This window comes from Pocillopora damicornis, chromosome 5 (assembly GCF_964200805.1).
Source record: "Pocillopora damicornis chromosome 5, jaPocDami1.2, whole genome shotgun sequence".
NCBI classification, from domain to species: domain Eukaryota; kingdom Metazoa; phylum Cnidaria; class Anthozoa; order Scleractinia; family Pocilloporidae; genus Pocillopora; species Pocillopora damicornis.
In genome coordinates, this window is record NC_142674.1 from 27727553 (window position 1) to 27752583 (window position 25031).

At 35.4% G+C, this 25031-nt stretch overlaps 1 protein-coding gene across 4 annotated transcripts in view; it reads right to left on the minus strand.

Moving 5' to 3' along the window:
- The window catches only part of LOC149046295 (vitellogenin receptor-like), a 211140-nt gene extending 187696 nt beyond the window's left edge, over window positions 1–23444 (minus strand). For 2 of the 4 annotated variants that reach the window (XR_016186780.1, XR_016186784.1), the window contains exon 1: window positions 23320–23444. The gene's annotated coding sequence lies outside the window, so the exon portion shown is untranslated. Of the gene's footprint in view, window positions 1–21242; window positions 22563–22640; window positions 22729–23319 lie in introns of those variants that run through there. The other 2 variants (XR_016186782.1, XR_016186785.1) reach the window with 2 other exon arrangements.
- Between the last annotated feature and the right edge of the window lie 1587 nt (window positions 23445–25031).

Sequence of the window (25031 nt, forward strand, 5' to 3'; positions counted from 1 at the left end):
AGAAAGCTGTGTTCGTTCCAATTTGGATTATTATCAGGCAATATTTTCCACAGCTTTTACTCTCGACTAACTTCCAGAAAAACCTCTTTATCTAAATGTTGATATCGTTATAGTTTGTTTTGACCATTTCTTTTGATAAGAACAAAGACAAGAGAGAGAAAAGCATGAACCCTTAGTTTCATTGAGGAGGCCTGGATCTGCAAAACAGGTCCCTTTTTTTAGCGTTTTTCGGTCAAACGGAGGCAAGCGCGAAGCGGGCGGGAGAGCGAGTCACGCGCGAGACGAGGAGTGAAAAATACAACTACGAAAACACACTTGTACCCCTATGCACACCAAGATAGAAAAACCACCAAAAACATTTTAAGAATAGTGAATAGCTAGAGAGATTATGATAAGAATTAAATTACTCAAATTAAATTACTTAAATTAATCAGGGCCCTTCTTGTTTTAAAAACAAAATGGAACACCCTCTTGTAAAATGTAGCTTATTATTTCTTATTGTTCTTGTAACTTCTAAGCTAGCTCCAACAAAATTACTCGGCTGCCCGAAAGTTATGTGACAAGTGACGAACACAACGTAAGATTAATCAAATTGGATTAACATATCATTTTTAAAAAAATGATAAGTATTCAAATTGGATTTTATGCAAATATTAGTCAAAGGCCTATTTTAAAAGAAATAGGATTGATCTTAAAAGATCAGGGAATGGATAAACATACGTAGCACAATAAGTAGATACTTACACCCTGTTGAGCATCAGTTGACATGAAAGAAAGAAAAAAAAATTCTTCAGTGAAGTGCTGCTAACAATTTTAGCTTAGTAATCATTACCCTACATCCCCAGGAAAAAGGCCAGGAAATCTGTGTTCCGTTCCAATTCGGATTATTATCAGGCAATATTTTCCACAGCATTTACTCTCGACTAACTTCGAGAAAAGCCTCCTTATTTGAATCTTAATATCTATTTAAAAGAAAAGTTTGTTTCTACCATCCGTTTTGATATGAAGAAAGACAAGAAAGAGGAAACCATGAACCCTTAGTTTCATTGAGGAGGCCTGGATCTGCAGAACAGGCGCACTTTTTTGGCGTTTATCGGTCAAACGGAGGCAAGCGCGAAGCGGCCGCGAAAGCGAGTCACGCGCGAGAGGAGGAGTGAAACATACAGCTACGAAAACACACCTGTACCCCTATGCACACCAAGATAGAAAAACCACCAAAAACATTTTGAGAATGGTGAATAGCTAGGGAGGTTATGATTAGAATTAAATTACTTAAAAAAATGTTAGAATCATTGAAAAAAATGGAATCCGGTCTCAGGGCCCTTCTCCTTGCTTTAAAAACAAAATGGAACACCCTCCTGTAAAATGTAGCTTATTATTTCTTATTGTTCTTGTAACTTCCAAGCTAGCTCCAACAAAATTACGCAGCTGCCCGAAAGTTATGTGACAAGTGACCAACACAACGTAAGATTAATTTATGAATGTGTTAAATAGCACTTTAATTTACACTTCAGAGTTAATTCTCTGTTTCACAATTCGTAAGATTAATTTAATTTGAATAACATATCATTTAAAAAAAAATGATAAGTATTCAAATTGGATTTTATGCAAATACCAGTCAAAGGCCTATTTTAAAAGAAATAGGATTGTTCTTAAACAACAAGATCAGGGAATGGATAAACATACGTAGTGCAATAAGTAGATACTTACGCGCTGTTGAGCATCAGTTGACATGAAAGAAAGAAAACAACAATTGTTCAGTGAAGTGTTGTTTATAATTTTAGCTTAGTAACCATAAACTTACATCCCCAGGAAAAAGGCCAGTAAAGCTGTGTTCGTTCCAATTCGGATTATTATCAGGCAATATTTTCCACAGCTTTTACTCTCGACTAACTTCGGGAATAACCTCTTTATCTAAATGTTGATGTCGTTATTAAAAAAAGTTTGTTTTGACCATTTGTATTGATATGAAGAAAGACAAGAAAGAGGAAAGCATGAACCATTAGTTTCATTGAGGAGGCCTGGATCTGCAGAACAGGCGTAATTTTTCAGCGTTTTTCGGTCAAACGGAGGCAAGCGCGAAGCGAGCGCGAGTGTGAGTCACGCGCGAGAGGAGGAGTGAAAAAAAAAACACAAAACACCTGTATTCCTATGCACATCTAGATAGAAAAACCACCAAAAACATTTTGAAAATAGAGAATAGCTAGGGAGGTTATGATTAGAATTTAATTACTTAAAAAGATGTCAGAATCATTTTAAAAAAAAAGAATCCGGTCTCAGGGCCCTTTTCCTTTTTTTAATAACAAAATGGAACACCCTCATGTAAAATGTAGCTTATTATTTCATATTGTTCTTGTAACTTCTAAGCTAGCTCCAATAAAATTACTCAGCTGCCCGAAAGTTATGTGACAAGTGACGAACACAACGTAAGATTAATCTCATGAAAATAACATATCATTTTTAAAAAAATGATAAGTATTCAAATTGGATTTTATGCAAATATTAGTCAAAGGTCTATTTTAAAAGAAATAGGATTGATCTTAAACAACAAGATCAGGGAATGGATAAACATACGTAGCACAATAAGTAGATACTTACTCCCTGTTGAGCATCAGTTGACATGAAAGAAAGAAAACAACAATTGTTCAGTGAAGTGTTGTTAATAATTTTAGCTTAGTAATCATTACCTTACATCCCCAAGAAAAAGGCCAGGAGAGCTGTGTTCGTTCCAATTCGGATTATTATCTGGCAATATTTTCCAAAGGATTAACTCTCGACTAAATTCGAGAAAAGCCACCTTATTTGAATCTTGATGTCTATTTTAAAGAAAAGTTTGCTTTTACCACCGGTTTTGATATGAAGAAAGACAATGATTAGAATTAAAATATCTTAAGAAATGTCAGAATCATTGAAAAAAAAAAGGAATCCGGTCTCAGGGCCCTTTTCCTTTTTTTAATAACAAAATGGAACACCCTCATGTAAAATGTAGCTTATTATTTCTTATTGTTCTTGTAACTTCCAAGCTAGCTCCAACAAAATTACTCGGCTGCCCAAAAGTTATGTGAGAAGTGACAAACATAACGTAAGATTAATCTAATTTGAATAACATATCATTTAAAAAAAAATGATGAGTACTCAAATTGGATTTTATACAAATACCAGTCAAAGGCCTATTTTAAAAGAAATAGGATTGATCTTAAACAACAAGATCAGGGAATGGATAAACATACGTGGTACAATAAGTAGATACTTACGCACTGTTGAGCATCAGTTGACATGAAAGAAAGAAAACAACAATTGTTCAGTGAAGTGTTGTTTATAATTTTAGCTTAGTAATCATTAAGTTACATCCCCAGGAAAAAGGCCAGGAAAGCTGTGTTCGTTCCAATTCGGATTATTTTCAGGCAATATTTTCCACAGCATTTACTCTCGGCAAACTTCGGGAATAACCTCATTATCTAAATGTTGATGTCGTTTTTAAAAAAAGTTTGTTTTGACCATTTGTTTTGATATGAAGAAAGACAAGAAAGAGGAAAGCATGAACCCTTAGTTTCATTGAGGAGGCTTGGATCTGCAGAACAGGCGTAATTTTTCAGCGTTTTTCGGTCAAACGGAGGCAAGTGCGAAGCGAGCGCGAGAGCGAGTCACGTGCGAGAAGAAGAGTGAAAAACACAACTACGAAAACACACCTGTACCCCTATGCACACCAAGATAGAAAAACCACCAAAACCATTTTGAGAATAGTGAGTAGCTAGGGAGGTTATGATTAGAATTAAAATATTTTTAAAAATGTCAGAATCATTAAAAAAAAAAAAAGGAATCCGGTCTCAGGGTCCTTTTCCTTTTTTTAATAGCAAAATGGAACACCATCATCTAACATGCCGCTTATTATTTCTTATTGTTCTTGATGAACACAACGTAAGGCTAATCTAATTTTAATTACATATCAGTATAAAAAAAAATAATAAGTATCCAAATTGGATTTTATGCAAATACTAGTCAAAGGCCTATTTTAAAAGAAATAAGATTGATCTTAAACAACAAGATCAGGGAATGGATAAACATGCATAGCACAATAAGTAGATACTTACCGTCTGTTGAGCATCAGTTGACATGAAAGAAAGAAAACAACAATTGTTCAGTGAAGAGTGGCTAATAATTTTAGCTTAGTAATCATTGACTTACATCCCAAGGAAAAAGGCCAGGAAAGCTGTGTTCGTTCCAATTCGGATTATTATCAGGCAATAATTTCCACAGCTTTTACTCTCGACTAACTTGCAGAAAAACCTCTTTATCTAAATATTGATATCGTTATAAAAAAAAGTTTGTTTTGACCATTTCTTGTGATAAGAAAAAAGACAAGAAAGAGGAAAGGATGAACCCTTATTTTCATTGAGGAGGCCTGGATCTGCAGAACAGGCGTAATTTTTCAGCGTTTTTTGGTCAAACGGAGGCAAGCGCGAAGCGAGCGCGAGAGCGAGTCACGCGCAAGAGGAGGAGTGAAAAAAAAAACCCCTGTTCCCTTATGCACACCAAGATAGAAAAACCACCAAAAACATTTTGAGAATAGTGAATAGCTAGGGAGGTTATGATAAGAATTAAAATATTTTTAAAAATGTCAGAATCATTGAAAAAAAAAGGAATCCGGTCTCAGGGCCCTTCTCCTTGTTTTAAAAACAAAATGGAACACCCTCCTGTAAAATGTAGCTTATTATTTCTTATTGTTCTTGTAACTTCCAAGCTAGCTCCAACACAATTACTCGGCTGCCCGAAAGTTATGTGACAAGTGACGAACACAATGTAAGATTAATCTAATTTTAATTACATATCAGTTTAAAAAAATGATAAGTATTCAAATTGGAGTTTATGCAAATACCAGTCAAAGGCCTATTTTAAAAGAAATAAGATTGATCTTAAACAACAAGATCAGGGAATGGATAAACATACGTACCACAATAAGTAGATACCTACCGTCTGTTGAGCATCAGATGAGATGAAAGAAAGAAAACAACAATTGTTCGGTAAAGTGTTGTTAATAACTTTTGCTTAGTAATCATTAACTTACATCCCCAGAAAAAAGGCCAGTAAAGCTGTTTTCGTTCCAATTCGGATTATTATCAGGCAATATTTTCCACAGCTTTTACTCTCGACTTACTTACCGAAAAGCCTCTTTATCTAAATGTTGATGTCGTTATAAAAAAGTTTGTTTTGACCATTTGTTTTGATATGAAGAAAGACAAGAAAGGGGAAACCATGAACCCTTAGTTTCATTGAGGAGGCGTGGATCTGCAGAACAGGCGTAATTTTTCAGCGTTTTTCGGTCAAACGGGGCAAGGCGAGGCGAGCGCGAGGGCGAGTCACGCGCTAGAGGAGGAGTGAAAAAAAAAAAAACCACGAAAACACACCTGTACCCCTATGCACACCAAGATAGAAAAACCACCAAAAACATTTTGAGAATAGTGAATAGCTTGGGAAGATATGATTGGAATTAAAATACTTTAAAAATGCCAGAATCATTGAAAAAAAAAGGAATCCGGTCTCAGGGCCCTTTTCCTTTTTTTAATAACAAAATGGAACACCCTCCTGTAAAATGTAGCTTATTATTTCTTATTGTTCTTGTAACTTCCAACCTAGCTCCAACAAAATTACTCGGCTGCCCGAAAGTTATGTGACAAGTGACGAACACAATGTAAGATTAATCTAATTTTAATTACATATCAGTTTAAAAAAAATGATAAGTATTCAAATTGGAGTTTATGCAAATACCAGTCAAAGGCCTATTTTAAAAGAAATAAGATTGATCTTAAACAACAAGATCAGGGAATGGATAAACATACGTAGCTTAATAAATAGATACTTACCGACTGTTGAGCATCAGTTGACATGAAAGAAAGAAAACAACAATTGTTCAGTGAAGTGTTGTTAATAATTTTAGCTCAGTAATCATTAACTTACATCCCCTGGAAAAAGGCCAGTAGAGCTGTTTTCGTTCCAATTCAGATTATTTTCAGGCAATATTTTTCACAGCTTATACTCTCGACTAACTTCGAGAAAAACCTCATTATCTAAATGTTGATGTCGTTATAAAAAAAGTTTGTTTTGAGCATTTGTTTTGATATGAAGAAAGACAAGAAAGGGGAAACCACGAATCCTTAGTTTCATTGAAGAGGCCTGGATCTGCAGAACAGGCGCAATTTTCAGCGTTTTTCGGTCAAACGGAGGCAAGCGCGAAGCAAGCGCGAGGTCGAGTCACGCGCTAGAGGAGGAGTGAAAAAAAAAACCACGAAAACACACCTGTACCCCTATGCACACCAAGATAGAAAAACCACCAAAAACATTTTAAGAATAGTGAATAGCTTGGGAAGATATGATTGGAATTAAAATACTTTAAAAATGCCAGAATCATTGAAAAAAAAAGGAATCCGGTCTCAGGGCCCTTTTCCTTTTTTTAATAACAAAATGGAACACCCTCATGTAAAATGTAGCTTATTATTTCTTATTGTTCTTGTAACTTCCAACCTAGCTCCAACAAAATTACTCAGCTGCCCGTAAGTTATGTGACAAGTAACAAACACAACACAGATTAATCTAATTTAAATTACATATCAGTTTTAAAAAAATGATAAGTAATCAAATTGGATTTTATGCAAATACTAGTCAAAGGCCTATTTTAAAAGAAATAGGATTGATCTTAAACAACAAGATCAGGGAATGGATAAACATACGTAGCACAATAAATAGATACTTACTGACTGTTGAGCATCAGTTGACATGTAAGAAAGAAAACAAACAGTTGTTCAGTGAAGTGTTGTTAATAACTTTAGCTAAGTAATCATTAGCTTACATCCCCAGGAAAAAGGCCAGTAAAGCTGTGTTCGTTCCAATTCAGATTATTTTCAGGCAATATTTTTCACAGCTTTTACTCTCGACTAACTACGAGAAAAACCTCATTATCTAAATGTTGATGTCGTTATAAAAAAGTTTGTTTTGAGCATTGTTTTGATATGAAGAAAGACAAGAAAGAGGAAACCATGAATCCTTAGTTTCATTGAGGAGGCCTGGATCTGCAGAACAGGCGCAATTTTTCAGCGTTTTTCGGTCAAACGGAGGCAAGCGCGAAGCGAGCGCGAGTTCGAGTCACGCGCGAGAGGAGGAGTTAAAAAAAAAACCACGAAAACACACCTGTACCCCTATGCAGACCAAAATAGAAAAACCACCAAAAACATTTTAAGAATAGTGAATAGCTTGGGAAGATATGATTGGAATTAAAATACTTTAAAAATGCCAGAATCATTAAAAAAAAAGGAATCCGGTCTTAGGGCCCTTTTCCTTTTTTTAATAACAAAATGGAACACCCTCATGTAAAATGTAGCTTATTATTTCTTATTGTTCTTGTTACTTCCAAGCTAGCTCCAACAAAATTACTCAGCTGCCCGAAAGTTATGTGACAAGTAACAAACACAACACAGATTAATCTAATTTTAATTAGATATCAGTTTTAAAAACAATGATAAGTAATCAAATTGGATTTTATGCAAATACTAGTCAAAGCCCTATTTTAAAAGAAATAGGATTGATCTTAAACAACAAGATCAGGGAATGGATAAACATACGTAGCACAATAAATAGATACTTACACCCTGTTGAGCATCAGTTGACATGTAAGAAAGAAAACAACAATTGTGTTCAGTGAAGTGTTATTAATAATTTTAGCATAGTAATTATAAACTTAGATCCCCAGAGAAAAGGCCAATAAGGCTGTGTTCGTTTCAATTTGGATTATTATCAGACAAGGTTTTCCACAGCTTTTACTCTCGACTAACTCCGAGAAAAACCTCCTTATCTGAATGTTGTTGTCGTTATAAAAAAAAAGTTTGTTTGTACCATCCGTTCTGATATGAAGAAAGACAAGAAAGAGGAAACCATGAACCTGTTGTTTAATTGAGGAGGCTTAGATCTGCAGAACAGGCGAGCCTTTTTAGCGTTTCTCGGTCAAACGGAGGCAAGCACGAAGCGAGCGCGAGGGCGAGTCACGCGCGAGAGGAGGAGTGAAAAAAAAAAACACGAAAAACATTTTGAGAATGAAGAATAGCTTGGGAGGTTATGATTGGAATTAAAATATTTTAAAAAATGTCAGAATCATTGAAAAAAAAAGGAATCCGGTCTCAGGGTCCTTTTCCTTTTTTTTAATAACAAAATGGAACACCCTCATGTATAATGTAGCTTATTATTTCTTATTGTTCTTGTAACTTCCAAGCTAGCTCCAACAAAATTACTCAGCTGCCCGAAAGTTATGTGACAAGTAACAAACACAACACAGATTAATCTAATTTTAATTACATATCAGTTTTAAAAGAAATGATAAGTAATCAAATTGGATTTTATGCAATTACTAGTCAAAGGCCTATTTTAAAAGAAATAGGATTGATCTTAAACAACAAGATCAGGGAATGGATAGACATTCGTATCACAATAAATAGATACTTACACCCTGTTGAGCATCAGTTGACATGAAAGAAAGAAAACAACAATTGTTCAGTGAAGTGTTGTTAATAACTTTAGCTTAGTAATCACTAACTTACATCCCCAAAGAATAGGCCAGTAAAGCTGTGTTCGTTCCAATTCGGATTATTATCAGGCAAGATTTTCCACAGCTTTTACTCTCGACTAACTCCGAGAAAAACCTCCTATAATGATGTCATTATAAAAAAAAGTATGTTTTTACCATTTGTTTTGGTATGAAGAAAAACAAGAAAGAAGAAACCACGAACCCGCTGTTTCATTGAGGAGGCCTGGATCTGCAGAACAGGCGCAATTTTTCAGCGTTTATCGGTCAAACGGAGGCAAGCGTGAAGCGACCATGAAGTGCGAGTCACGCTCGAGGAGGAGTGAAAAAAAATACACGAAAAAACACCTGTAACCCGCAGAACAGGCGCAATGTTCTGCGTTTTTCCGACAAACAGAGGCAAGAAGGAAGCGAACACGAAGAGTGAGTCACGCACGGAAGGAGGAGTACAAAAAAAGGAAGGCAAAACCAGCTGTACCTTGTACCTACACCAATGTTTCAAGCTATTTTTCCCCCAGACACTGGCGGAGACTACAACAAACATGGTTTTATGTCGAGGCAACATTTTCTCCAAAGAAATGACGGTTACAAGTAAACATATGTTTCTATGCGAGCGAAACCTATAAGAAGGTGATATATTTGAACGTAAATAAATCTTTACAGTTATTTTGGTGTTTCAAATGCGTATGTGGACAAGTTTTGTAAACCTAGTGCGTCCGCTACCTTCGGAGGATAAATCTCATAAATGACATTTATCCCATCCCATTGTTTACAGTTTTTGTTGCTTATTTCTTAAGTTCAATTCTGTTCGTATTCCCAATTTACTTCTCTATGTGCTTGTAAATACATCAGCGATGCAATACCTTTGCTTATCCTTTACAGTTGGCTTGTACGGAATTAAACAAAGGGCTTCTCGAATAGCTTCGTCCATAAAACATGATACGCTATGCTTTTGTTGAACGATATTCGTTTATCACATGATATTCACTAATCAATTTGATACGAACAGTGGAAGTGTGGGAGGTTTTTATTTTTTTGCGCTCCTCCCTCGCGCTCACCTAACGCTTGTCTCCGTTCGCCGATGAGACGCAAAAAAATTACGCCGGTTCTTCAAGCAAGACAAGGCGTGGCGTGACATAGCCGGCAACAAGTTATCGATTAGAAAGATATTTTTAAATATTGAACTACCAAGTTAAAGATGGAAATGATTACGAAGCACGGAAATATAATCTCTTGTCATGAACTTTTTTTTTCGACGGGTGATGATCAAACTTTAAGCTGCTTGATGGCTGACAGTTAAACCCATTGAGACCCTTCAAAGCGGACGCTTTACCTTAATTGCACCCGAAACTCATCTAGAGACATGTATTGTTACTTTAATCATCATATGACCCGTATGGACCCGCGCACCCTTCTTTTATATGCAAGTACATCCTATCTAGGTTGAGACAAAAATTTCGAAATCTCGAACACTAAGTGGTAAAATGTTCATTGACTGAGTTTTGTCGGGCCGGACCGGATAATAAGCACTAGTATGACCTCGAGCCAAAAGTTTACCTGTCCGGCCCTTCCATCCGGTCGATAAATACATTTTACGTAATTTTTTCCTCTTTCAAAGTTATGCTGTTTGCCAAAACACCAATAAAACTCACAACCAAAAACGGGATGCGCACGCTCCAAAAAATTAATCCGCACTTTAGGTACATTACGTTTACATTTCAACAAAAAATCGCCTATATTTTATTATGTTTCAATGGTGAAGATGAACGAAGATATATGCATTCCATTAAATCAAATTGAATGAATAAAAAAAAAGAATAAAAATTTTACTTGACTTATGTAAGCGGTCAAACCAAATATGCCAAAGAGGGTTAATAAAAAATAATGGTTACTTACCGCCTTATTGTCACAAGGTCAGGCAAGATAATAAAAGAGAATAGAAAAGACAGTAAAATCATAAATCAGCAAATTGTGTCTAAATCAACAATCGTTTTAGTTCAATAGTTCACAATTCGAATAGACGATTAAAATCATACTCACATGCTGTAATGAGCAGTAACCAGGGCAGAAAAGAAACAATAAAAGTTAGTTTAAGTGAGGAGAGTAATTTAGGAAAAGAATGCAGTAATGTTAAAAACTAATCAATGAAACTAGGTTAAACACATGGGATAAGAACTCGTTTCACACTTTTGAAGGTTTATTGGGCTGGAGACTTAGAGGATGAATAACCAACAATTATAGGTAACAATATGATAATATTTATGGGCAACTGTTTGATACGTGTCTTTCCGCTTGTTTATTGAGGGACAAAGTTGTTTGCCAGAAATTGGTTTTCGATCTTATAAGCGGACTTGTCAACAATGGCATTTTTGCTTAATAAGGAGGAAGCTTGCAGTTATTGCAAGTTATTGATTTTTATCTAATTTGTTTCTTTTTCTGCTTAGAAGTTTCCTTAATGTCAGCATGAGCAGAGGAAAATGCCAATTTAAAAAAAAATATTCTGGTGTACTGTCGATGTTGTATTTTGATCATCCCTTTCTACATCGATATTTCAATTTTCTCAGTTTTCCGACTCTGTTTACTTAAAACCAGTTCCCTGAAAGTTGTATTTGATGCATTATCTTCTGCTGACATTCTTCTGCTGACATTATGGTCTCAGTCTCTCGCTCTTTCCCCACCCCCCCCCCCCCCCCGTCCCGCTCTCTCCCCCTCTCTCTCTCTTATGAAAATCTTCCGCACCTGTTGTTCTTAGTTGTCCACTAAACGCAAGAAAGGCAGCGGCGCAGATGTGCTCGCAACGCAACTGCTTATTCATGCTTTAATCATAAGAATAATCTTGAACAAACAAACAAACGAACAAACAAGCAAAAACAAACAAACGGAGATGACAACGTATCGTTATCCTTAAAGTAATTAGTTCTAAGCTTTAACTTACCGCCTGATATATTTACATGTATTTGATCCACCGAAGACGATATTTAGAGCAAAGAAAACGATAGGGATAAGCAGAATTCAAGTATTATAAAAATTGTTTAGTTCAGCTAACATTTATAGTGAAAGTAGGCAATACTAACACACTTCCCATCAATCATCATATGGGACTGAAGGCTGGCCTCGGTTATTCTTCATCAACTGTTTTCGAGATATATCATTTATTTTGCTATTACAACGACTGGTATTAGAACATCAAATTCTCATCCTCATCCTCTCATCCTGTGTTTTGCTACTCATGCACGTTTGCGGTATTTAGGAATGTTATGGAAAGTGGAGCAGAAACAGGTGTCACAACTAAATTATTAACTTCAGTAATCTAATCATAATTAATCACTTACACACTGATGTATTTCACAAAGGCCGCCCATGAGAAGAGAAAGCACAGAATGACAATTAAGTTAGGGAGATTAGATGAAAAATAAGTAAGCCAATAAATGAATTATGCATCGATTAATTTGAAGCTTCAACATCCCCCACGGGAAACCCCCAGGCGTTTAAACTTTTGAAAATTGATCCGTTCAAATTTCAGCCCCCGGGGCCAAAATTGTGTTTCAATACCCTACCCAAGTACTGGACTTAATGGTCAATTTTTTTTAAAGGTAAAATGAGTGATCCTGACATTCTATACTTTTGCCGAGCCTTATAAGCTAGACCTTGTAGACCCTTCTCCGGAGCCATTCGTACCCAAAAGTGAACTCTTTATCTTAAAACACCACATTATAAGTTAAAGCACTTTCATTCGACACTTCCGGTTCAAATTCCCACCCCAGCCAGGCGAGGCTCACGGCATTCCCCAACCCCAGGCACGAACGACAGTTCCCTTACGGGGGAATGTTAAAGCTTTGAATTGATCGGCCCATTAATCAATAACTGAAAGAAAAGCGAAGCCATTTAGTATTGAAACGTCTTTAATGCAATGTGGTGTAAATGAAAAAAAAAAAGGAAGGTATATTGTTTTTAAACGATTTTGATTTTCTTTCGGTGGAACAGAAGTATGGAAAAGTCTTTCTTCAAGACCTTTACCAAATAGAAGTTTCGTAAAGTTTAAGATGGTGACGTTTTGATATTTCCTTTGCAGAGAATAAGAGGGAAAAAAATTCCTTAACATTGAATGGACTCAAATCCACGCTAACCAGTGCATTCAAAGTTAAATATGATGTCACAAGATAAAGTTATTTTTCTAATTTTAACGATCATCTGTTGTTCAAAACAATGCAAAAGCAAAATTAAGTGAGTCCTGAAGGGAGGCTAAAGTAAAATTATTCATTAAGGTTTAGGATTCAGTGTGTGACCTTGAAACATGGGTTATTCTCCAGGCCGAAACGCAAATCTCGATTTCTGAATGAAGTACAACGCCTCCTGATCATTTCTTTTGTCGTTATTAGTTTTCGGCTGGTAGAAAGGGTACAGAATGGGAGTGGTTAGCAGCTTTTTGGTCATGTGACATGTTAGGAGTAACATCTACATTAAGAAATTGAAGTAGCACTTACTTGCTGATGTTTCCGAAGTGCAGTCCATGAAAAACAGAGAGAAAGGAAAGAAAAGAAAATCACCGGCTATCATATCCCCTCGTTAACAAAGCATAGCAAAGTGAGAAGAGTAATGAGATATTTCCCATACAGTGCCAGAAATTTAATCAAAATATTTAAATGCTTTTCTTTTGGACATGCAGGTTTTATTATCATAGTGAATGATGCAGCCGACTTAATCCTCCCCTGTACTTTTTAAAAATTCCCAAAAGATCTATATCAACGCCCTGACAGCAAAGGTACGCACTGTTTTATTTTTCATTCTCCTCCTGAAAAGGAAGAGCTATTGATAGTCGTGTTGCAAATACTTGGTGACCTGTGAGCACGTTCGCCAGGGCAAATAAAACAAAGCCATCATATACAGAAACAAGGGTCCTCGCCCTGGAAATGTGAAATTAAGGACGTCAAACTATCCTCATTTCAAAACTTAATGGGAAAACATAAAACACATTGAGTTTTTTTAGTTAATTGTTTTTGTTTATTAGAGACTTTCGACAGTTAGTTTTGTTAAAAAAATATAAAAAAACTTTCTAAAAAAATTCAACGCCCACAAGCATGAATGCCTCAATCAGGTGGCTGATACGCTTTTCTGTGATAAAAGTGTGATTACCAATGCATTGAAATAATTACAGAAAAATATAAATGACATAGAATAAATATGTGATTAAATAAGCGAACATATTGTCTTTCACTTAAAAGTTAACAAATTAATAAAATATCCAAAAGATTACTTACGTTGAGCTATTATTTCCATGAGAATGTTTCGTACATTGAGAGAAAAGAAAACAGTCTCAAATTATGTAGTAACCAGGATTTGTTTATTGCATTTGCAATTGGAAAAAACAGAAACAATAGCAAAAACAAACAACTAAGTAACTTAAAAGAAACTGAAATGGAAACTGAAGAAAAGCATACTACATTGTCAGTAGTAACAACAATAAGAACAAGCCTAATTCTGCCTATTCGGTCTATGCTATGGTAATTGTTATTAATTATTCGATTTATTAAATAAAGGAAAAGATAGAGATAGAGAGAGAAGGCGGAGAGACAGCTCTCAATATTTGTTTGTATCTCGACCTGATTACTACAGCACAACTTGACAAGTTAGCCATCAGCCTCCAGGAAAGGCGACTGCACTATTTGGACAACGGTGACAGTGATAACAAACTTACGACAGTGCTGTTCATCTGAACCATCGCCACAGTTATCTCTGCCATCGCAACGATTCCATTTACCAAGACACTTTCCATTAGCACAAGTGAACTCGTAGTTTGTACAACTTCCTGTATTATAATACAAATAACTTCAATTCAAAGACAAAATATTGAGCCTGTGTATTTAAGAGAAGAAAAAGAACAAACAAAACCTGAAATAATCCTAACAATTTAGACATACTTCTTAGCTCTGAAGTTAAAAACTGTAGGACAGTTATTTCCGAGGTTATGCCTTTGCCTAAAAATTCTCCTGCGCTAAATATGTTTGAACCGATAAGCAGACAAACGAGCAACTCGCAAGCTCTTGCTAACACAGATACCCTTTCTAAATTTTAATCTCTGTCGTCTACAGAAAGGAGAGAGTTGCCGCTGACCCTTGGTCTCTCTGTGTCATTTTTTTGTTCTTTGACTTTTAGACTGATTTTGAAAAAAGGAAGACAAGGACTCGGCATTATACTATTTTTGATATCATGAATATCCGTGAATTTTAGCTGTCTTGACAGAAAGGCTTTTTAAATATATATGAAAAAAAAATAAACTGAAATCGGTGAACATGTTTGATCAGTTCCTTTCCTCTATATCTCATACAGCCTAACTATCAAGCAAGAGGTGACCAGCTGACTTTGGTTTTTGTTCCGTTTTTGTTCCGTTTTTGTTGTTTCAATCCACTTCTTGAAATCATCTTTTAATACTTCAACATATCAAACTCTTTCCTCAGTACAACGAACATTTGTTTTTCTCGGTTCCAGGTGTACGCAACCACTAACCTCACGTAATGCGCATGCTCTCCGTTACGAATTTTCAAAATGGCGGACAGGCCAAAGAGGGAAATAAACAAAACAAAGCGACTTTGCAATGAATACTCAACATACACCCTCGTTAGAAAGGCGAATCCACGGAAGAAAGATACAAACTGTATGATATTGAGATCGATATGATATTAAATCGATACCGAGGGCCCGTTTCCAACTTGCTAAGAAGTGCATTTAATTGCCTTCCGCCACGATTACTAACTTTCTTGACAGCTTTGTGAAGACAGAATACTTTCTTTCTGAAGACTTCTGATATGCGGCTATTGATTATTACACCTCATATACCTGATTGCTCAAACACTTTGTTTACGATTGTTGAAAGGACCGAACATGGTTCTCCGTCCTCGTCTTTACATTGCTTTGAAATAGAATAGATTAGTAAGCTGAAACGAAAAATTAATCAGGGAAGTTTACGAAAAATCCAGAAAACAAGCTTAAAAAAGGTATTTATTTAGACTTCATACTTCCACGACCTTCGCAAATCTTACTTGTGCGCTTTCTGAGTTTCCCGATCCCTCTCCTACTGCTTTCACCGGCGCTTACAAAAGAGGAAAAATCAAACGGAGGAAGATACAGCTGTTTTAAAACGCCATTTGACGAGGGTAAATCTGCTTTTTGTTCGACACTTTACACATCAAAACAAAGGAAATTTGTTCCTCTTTTTGATTCTGGCGGTACATTTTTAACATGCGCCTGCGTAAAAGAGATATCGCCCGAGACCCTTCGCTCGGTCGTGTTTTGATCAAAAACGCCTTGTTAATTTTACACAACCGCTCGGAGAAAAGTTAAAAAAAAAGGGAAAAACTTTACCTTCAAGTTAGAAAATTAGCGAAATAGAAAGCCGCAATATTATAGTTTAATATTTCAGAGGTACATTGAGTGCTTTTTCAGTCGAGAATTCGCACGATGGTAAAACATTCGAAAATTACACTCGATTTGAGTGGGGTGTTGAAGTGGGCGCGGTCACCACATTCATGTTAAGACTATTTGTACCCCATGAGTTTGATATGGATCCTCAACCTTAGATTTTCTATTGATAGTTACATGTAAATCAAATTAATACAAGCGACGTGTTCAAAATATGCCATTGCTTTAATGCGGTTATCCGAGCAATATTACAAGGAGACGACACAAAGATAGATTTAGATTTATGATACTTACGGCCAGCTGATAGGCGCAGGTAAAACATGAAAGAAAAGGAAAAGTTACTCAATTGGTCTATTAGTATTATTACAGTACCGCTAAGCTCTATGAAATGTTGTGTATGGCGCACTGGTGACAAATGTTTACGTGAGAAAGAAAAATATATTCATAAGCTCTACATTAGCAATTTAATATCCCCTCTGTTGCGACCGTTCGCGTTTTCGCCTTTTCGCGGTCAATTCTTACAGTCAATTAAGGCAATGCCGATGGGTGCATGACTATATTTCTAGAAAAGCTTTTTTCAAATTAATATGCTAACGCTTGGGGAACTCAATATACTCGACAAATCTCGAAGTGTTTATTCACTGCATGCATGTGTAATAATGGTTGCTTTAAAAAATTATCATGTGAAGCATTTTACGTCGCAAATTACAAATCATCATTTCTGGTCTCCCAATTAATGCATTTGATTTTTTCCAACGGTAAGATAAAAAAGGAGTTCATCTCGTATATGAAATCGCCGCTATCTCATTCAACAAGTTGCAGTTTATTTCGTTCGATTTTAAAGTGACTTTGGCCATTACAAGAACCGTCTTCATGCCATTAAAGTTCTTAATCTAAAGATGGCCCAATGTGACGGCATTCAACCAATAGCCATTTCAGTTTTGTAAAACTACCTCTGCATATTATTTACGTCAAAGCTTTATTTCGCCGTCTTGGAGGTGTTCTTGCAAATGAGGGGTTCTTGGAAAATATAGCTTTTTTTCTATATTTTTGAAACGAGAGTGAGCCTTCCAATTTAATATTACTTTTTGAGAATAGCATTTTTACGCTAAGCCCATATAAAGAATAAGAAGATGTACAGACGTAGAAATTACCTATCAACCACAGTACTTACTGCATTCTTCGTCTGATCCATCTCTACAGTTATTGTACTCATTGCAGCGTACAGACGCGTGGATACACTGTTGTTGATCTGCACAAGTAAACTGATCGTCTCGACAAGTTACTAGCAGATGATTAAAAGAAACGCATGAACCGTGACAAAACGTTGGCACTTCTTGTACATTTCTTACCAAAAATATATAATGAATATAAAGGGCTACTTAACGACTTGAGCAGCTTACTTTTAGTGATTGATCTTTTGTGATAGAGATTTTGTAGTGACTTTTCATCAAAGACAAAGTTTGATAACCGTCAACTTCCACTTTATATTTTTTCAGTTTGTGGTTAAGATTTTATCGAGCTCTATATTTAATAACCTTTTCGTCGATTCATAGTTTTTGAATATCTGTGAATTTTAGTTGTCTTGACAGAAAGGCTTTGTAAACATATATGAAAGAAAGATAAACTGAAATCAGTTTCTTTACTCCATATCTTATACAGCCTCACTATCAAGCAGGAGGTGACCAGCTAACCTTGGTTTGTGTTCCGTTTTTGTTGTTTCAATCCATCTCTTAAAATCATTTTTTTGATACTTCAAAGATCCTCAACCTTAGATTTTCTATCGATAGTTACATGTAAATCAAATAAATACAAGCGACGTGTTCAAAATATGCCATTCCTTTAATGCGGTTATCCGAGCAATATTACAAGGAGACGACATAGAGATAGATTTGGATTTATGATACTTACCGTTAGCTGATTGGCGTAGGTAGAACATGAAAGAAAAGGAAAAGTTACTCAATTGGTCTATTAGCATCATTACAATATTGTTAAGCTCTATGAAATTTTGGTTATGGCGCACTGGCGACAAAAGTTTACGTGTAGATGAAAAATTTATTCGTAAACTCTACATGAGCAATTTAATATCCCTTGGAGACCGTTCGCGTTTTCGCCTTTTCAAGGTCAATTCATACAGTTAATTAAGGCAATGCCGATGGGTGCATGACTATATTTCTAGAAAAGCTCTTTTCAAATTAATATGCTAATGCTTGGGGAACCCAATATACTCGAGAAATCTGGAAGTGACTTTGGCCATTACAAGAACCGTCTTCATGCCATTAAAGTTCTTAATCTAAAGATGGCCCAATGTGACGGCATTCAACCAATAGCCATTTCAGTTTTGTAAAACTACCTCTGCATATTATTTACGTCAAAGCTTTATTTCGCCGTCTTGGAGGTGTTCTTGCAAATGAGGGGTTCTTGGAAAATGTATTTTTTTTATTCTATATTTTTGAAAAGAGAGTTAGTCTTCCAATTTAATATTACTTTTGAGAATAGCATTTTACCCTAAGCCCATATAAAGAATAAGAAGATGTACAGAAGTAGAAGTTACCTATCAACATCAGTACTTACTGCATTGTTCGTCTGATCCATCACTACAGTCAGTGTTCCCATCGCAGCGGTAAAACTCTGGGATACACTTTTGTTGATTTGCACAAGTAAACAGATAGCCTGGACAAATTACTAGCAGATGATTAAAAGAAACACATGAAAAAAATATATAATGAATATTAGGGGCTACTTCACGACTTGAGCAGCTTACTTTTAGTGATTGATCTTTTGCGATTGAGATTTTGCAGTGACTTTTCATCAAAGACAAAGTTTGATAACCATCAACTTCCACTTTATATTTTTTCAGTTTATGGTTGTGATTTTATCGAGTTCTGTATTTAATAACCTATTCGTTGATTCATAGTTTCTGAAAGTTTACTTAAAAACAGCCCGTGTGAATTTTTTTCTCCGGGGCGCCTAAGAAGGTCTGACTCCGTCCCGAACGTAGCCGAACACAATTTCTTGATAGCAACAAACACGATTGTTGTGCTGCCTAGTTAAGTTCTCCCACCGATACAGGAACGATAGGTAGTCTGAGACTGCATGTGGCTACTGATATAGCTACTGATACAGCACAGTGACCAATTGAGTTTCAACCAGTAATTCAAAGGTAACAAATAATCATATAAATAATAACAATGATAGCAGTAGCAAAGGTTAGTTTCCCTTTGTTCTCGATGAGAGATAAAGCCTTCCAATTTACTGAAACTCTCACAAAACAATTGGAGTACAAATTAAATTTCCTGCATCATACACAATTCAGAAGTTAACTGACTCGTTGAATGGTTTAGACCGGTTGTTACAAGTACTTAGTGTATCATTTCTGTCAAAATTTGGAGTAACGGGTTAACTCCTTCAAGGTCTCCTTCAGATACAGAAAAGCCTGTTCAGAATAGGGTTGGAATTTGTAATGCATCTATCATGCTAAACTTCTTTTGGTTATAAGGTTTCATAGGGAATCACTCGGTTGACTAGAAGTTAAACATTACAAAATGGCAGTAGCAACATACTCGCAGATGTGCTGGGGACGGCTACCAGCATGAGCAACAGAACAACCTGGGGATTCATGACAATCTTTGCGGAAACAAAAAAATGATAAAAAATAATCAAAATCGAATGTAATGAGTCAAATCGTTCCTCTTTTGGTAGGAAAGTAAGCAATCCGCTGATTGTTGTGCTGCCTAGTTAAGTTCTCCCACCGATAAAGGAACGATAGGCAGTCTGAGACTGCATGTGGCTACTGATAAAGCTACTGATACAGCACAGTGACCAATTGACTTTCAACCAATAATTCAAAGGTAACAAATAATCATATAAATAATAACAATGATAGCAATAGTTATAATAATTCATAGAGGGCTAGCTCGAAAACCTAACGGTTCCCCCAGCCTCTAGGCTCCAAAATGATACAGCTATGTTTATTTTTCCTGTTCATTATAATCAATTTTCTTATTTCACTGTAATTCCATTTTTGTAAGAAATAAAGACTTGTTATTGTTGTTGTTGTTGTAGTTATTATATTTGTATCTTATATTTGTATCTTATATCTTATATTATTGTATCGCTTCCTTTTACTGTATGAAAAAATGTAATTTAAGGTAAAGGGCATCTAATTAGCTTGCCATATTGTGCCCTTCTCCATCCTCTTATCTTACTTGTAATTATTCATTAGACTCTAATCTGTTGAAATGAAGGAAAAAATAAATACCAAAAAAAATAATAATAATAATAAAAATAAATAAATAAACAGTAATAATATTATTATGTTTTCTTTAATGCCGAACATCTATTATCTATTATCACCATCATTTTACCTTTTATTTTTCTTTAAGTTATTAGTAGTTAGCCGTTTTCTTTAGAACGAGCGGCCAAGAACAAATAATGTAAATTAAACAAAATATAATAGCTAATTTAACCGATAGGTGCCGTGAAGAAAAATGTCCAACAAATCTTTTTTTTATACATTCTAGCGCGCGGTGCGTTTCCCGTCCGTTGATAACAATAAGTGGATTAACTCAGAATTGCATGATCTCTCCCACGGGTTTTTTTTCCCTCCAATGTTGTCTTGTTTTCTTCCTATTTAATGTACTATTTTAAGACAAAATATTTCAGCAGTTTTTCCTTTTTTTGTCAAGAGGAAAACAGGTAAATGTGTGAATATAATTCAGCTATAACGACCACCTAGATCTAGAACTATATAAGCAAAGCTTATCTAACAAACACTTTATCAGAGATAAAGCATACAGAAGCAAAGTACTCTAAAAAAAATTGGCCCAAAATGCTAAATATACCGAGATAATGATACTAACACAATAACACTCTTATGTCCGTCGAAGTCGCCTCGATCAGAATTAGAATCAGTACTTGTATGGTACTAAAAACCATCAGCGAGCTTTAAAATAATTATTTAACAACCGAGTCGAAATAATAGAGATGATGATCATCGGCGATGATCAATTATACACGGCACATCATCAGCAGGTAACAACTGAATTATATAATATTTAGAATAACTAAATTTTCAATGTTCCACGCGGTACAAATATTGCCTAGAAAAATTTACCTTTCTCTAAGATGTCTCTCTGAGAATGAATAGATTCCTGCCGAACAAAGTCGGAAGTCGCCGAATATAAATATTCCTTCCGTAATGTCAAAAACCAAAAAATAGGAAGACGGTGCCGTCAACTTTGCATAAAGATGTATTTCAGAATCCAATAATCATTCTCTTAAAAGTTGATGACCTCACCTCGAACAGAGCAAGTCAGAGCGCAAAAAAATTATAAGCTTGCCACCATCTGGAGAATGCAATTAACTTCTGAATAAACAGGTTTATATAACTAGAATTTTATTATCACTTGGTTCTGTCATGATAATCAATCCAACACGTTAGAAAATTCAGATCGAGAGCAACTGAGGCATACTATGGTTATTATGAAATTTTTTATAACACTGTTAAGAATAAAACGTTCAAGGCGTTTTAAATGAGCAAACACCTTTGACGCTGAATAATTCTAAGGAGAATCCCTCCGTAAAAAATAGATAGTTATTAGAAAGGTAAACACTGTTCTGTTGGGATAGAAATGGCGAGAATAACAATAACAATTGCAATAATGACGATGATGATACATGTAAATAATAAAAATACTAATAACCATACTGATAAAATAAACAACGATAATCTATAGAGGGGTAAATTCTCGTGTAGCTTTAATGTTTTGGAATACCGTTGCTGATCGGCAAATTAGCATAATATTCTCTTTGTTGGTCAAAGATTAGAATCATGACATCATCATTGTTTTGAATCAACCAATCAAGTAAGAGATCCTTAAAGCTTGAAGCCATCTGGTTACAGATAACAAAGTTTAGTGACATCATCAGACTGTTTCAACCGTCAGCTGTCAAGACATTATCCCATTTCCAACAGTTTCTAATTTCCTTTTGCTTTTTCTTTCTTCGTTTTCGTTTCTTGTTTTAGTTTAGTCTCCTTTTGCTTTTGCAAGTGTATATTGATTCGTCTTGCTTTTTTCTATAACGTTTCTGTATATTTTTTGACAACTATCAGTAATTGGCAAGCGTTTATTTGCGATCAAGCGGCCGACAAAAAATTTAAATTTTAACGCCCAAAATGCAAATGAGCCAAAATAGATAAAAAGTTCACTCCACCGACAGGCGCCGAGAAGAAAAATGTCCAACATATATAGTCTCCTATAAATATATATACTAAGGCACTGTTTGTTTCTACACCTTGGAAATAAAAAGGGACACCGCAGGATTGAAAAATGTCTCTTATTTTATTTTCACTCTTTTTTCATTGTTTCTATTTTCTTTTTATGTACGGTCTTTTAAGACAAAAGTGCTTCTTTCTTTTATTTTTTTTTTCTTCAAGAAGAGAATCGCGTGAGCGTGGGATGTAATATGTTGGCTGGCTCACTCTCAGGAAGGCAAACAGGGATGGACTGGGGGGAGGTTAAACCTTTAACTTTCAAGATCTGACTGTTAATTCTCCCCTCTTTGTTCCACACATTTCCTTTTTAATTGGATACAAGAATTTGATGTTAGATCAAGATAACAACCTCTACCTGATAAGTTTGAATATTCTCATTACCTGTCTGCTGAATTATGTATGGATATCATAGGAAGAAGATCCATAGTGATCACCACTGGGAGTGAAAGGCTAACCAATCCCACTTCCCCTGAGAACAATTTTTAAAAGGAATAGTAATAATGACAAGAGAAGAAAAACAACATCTCTTTGCAATAAACTTAATCTAAACGTCCACCGAGTGACGCATAACGACCACTTAGATCTAGAACTGTAAAAGCAAAGCTTATTTAACAAGCACTTTATCAGAGATAAAACATACAGAAGCAAAGTACTCTAAAAATATGTTGACCCAAAAATGCTTAATATACCAAGATAATGGTAATAATAAGCTTTAAAATAATTGTTTAACAACGAAATCGAAATAGTGGAGATAATGATCATCGGCGATGATTAATTATGGACGGCACATCATCAGCAGGTAACAACTGAATTATATATAGAATAACCGTGTTTTCAATGTTTCAAACGGCACAAAAATAGCCAAAAAAATACCTTTCTCTAAGGAGTCTCTCTGAGAATGAATAGTATTACCGTATAATCTTACCGACAGAAAAATACTGCAGTCCTACTCAACTACTCTATTAAACAACGACTAATAAACTTAATAAGGGTGACTCCTGACTGAGGCAGTTCAATAATTATCCTCGATAAACTTACTTAAGCCCACTACAGTCTATACCTTAGTTCGCTACTGAGCCAAACTCATATTTTCCTCCAACGTTTCTTGAAATTAGCAATCTTCCACCATAGATCTCTCTTAAGGTGTAGCTTCTTTCACAGTCGGTCACTCCCGACAATAACAACAACTATCACTACATAAATGAGTCCTTATATACATTCACAAAGTGTTCCGGAACATTCCAAAGGCTTAAAAAAGAACTATTTTAGTAGTGTTACGTAATAAATGCGTCATCAACTGCTTCGCTTGATGTCAGCATGAATAAGCAGTCTGAAGATTTCTAGAAGCTTATATTTTCAACAACAATTACCCATAACAATAGATTTTTGCCGAACAAGGTCGAAAGTCGCTACCTATAAATATTCCTTTCGCGATGACAGAAACCGAAAAAAGGAAGGTGCCGTTAACTTTGCATAAAGATGTATTTCTGAATCCAAGAATCATTCTCTCTCTTAAAATTCGGAGCTTGCAACCATCTGGAGAATTCAATTTACTTCTGAATAAACGGGTTCCTATAATTAGAAATTTATTATCACTTGGTCCCATATTGATACCCAATCCAACACGTGCGAAAATTTAGATCGAGAGTAATTGAGGCATCTTATGTTTATCATGAATTTTTTTTTATAAGACTGTTGAGCATGAAACGTTCGAGGCGTTTCAAATGAGCAAACACCTTTGACGCTGAATAATTCTGAGGAGAAACCCTCCGTAAAAACATAGATAGTTATCAGATAGGTAAACACTGTTCTGTTGGGATAGAAATGGCGAGAATGACAATAGCAATTGCAATAATGAAGTTGATGATACATGTAAATAATAAAAATACTAATAACCATACTGATAAAATAAACAACGATAATCTATAGAGGGGTAAATTCTCGTGTAGCTTTAATGTTTTGGAACACCGTTGCTGATCGGCAAATTAGCATGATATTCTTCCTGTTTATCAAAGATTAGAATCATGACATCATCATTGTTTTGAATCAGCCAATCAAGTGAGAGATCCTTGAAGCTTGAAGCCATCTGGTTACAGATAACAAAGTTTAGTGACGTCATCAGACTGTTTCAACCGTCAGCTGTCAAGACATTATCCCATTTCCAACAGTTTCTAATTTCCTTTTGCTTTTTCTTTCTTCGTTTTCGTTTCTTGTTTTAGTTTGGTCTCCTTTTGCTTTTGCAAGTGTATATTGATTCGTCTTGCTTTTTTCTATAACGTTTTTGTATATTTTTTGACAATTATCAGTAATTGGCAAGCGTTTATTTGCGATCAAGCGGCCGACAAAAAATTTAAATTTTAACGCCCAAAATGCAAATGAGCCAAAATAGATAAAAAGTTCACTCCACCGACAGGCGCCGAGAAAAAAATGTCCAACAGATATAGTCTCCTATAAATATGTGTACTAAGGCACTGTTTGTTTCTACACCTTGGAGATAAAAAGGGACACCGCAGGATTAAAAAATGTCTCTTATTTTATTTTCACTTTTTTTTCATTGTTTCTATTTTCTTATGATGTACTGTGTTTTAAGACAAAAATGCTTCGTTCGTTTCTATTTTTTTTTTCGAGAAGAGAATCGCGTGAGCGTGCAGATGTTATATGTTGGCTGGCTTACTCTCAGGAAAGATAATAGGCAAACAGGGGTGGGCTGGGGGGAGGTTAAACCTTTAACTTTCAAGATCTGATTGTTAATTCTCCCTCTTTGTGCTACAC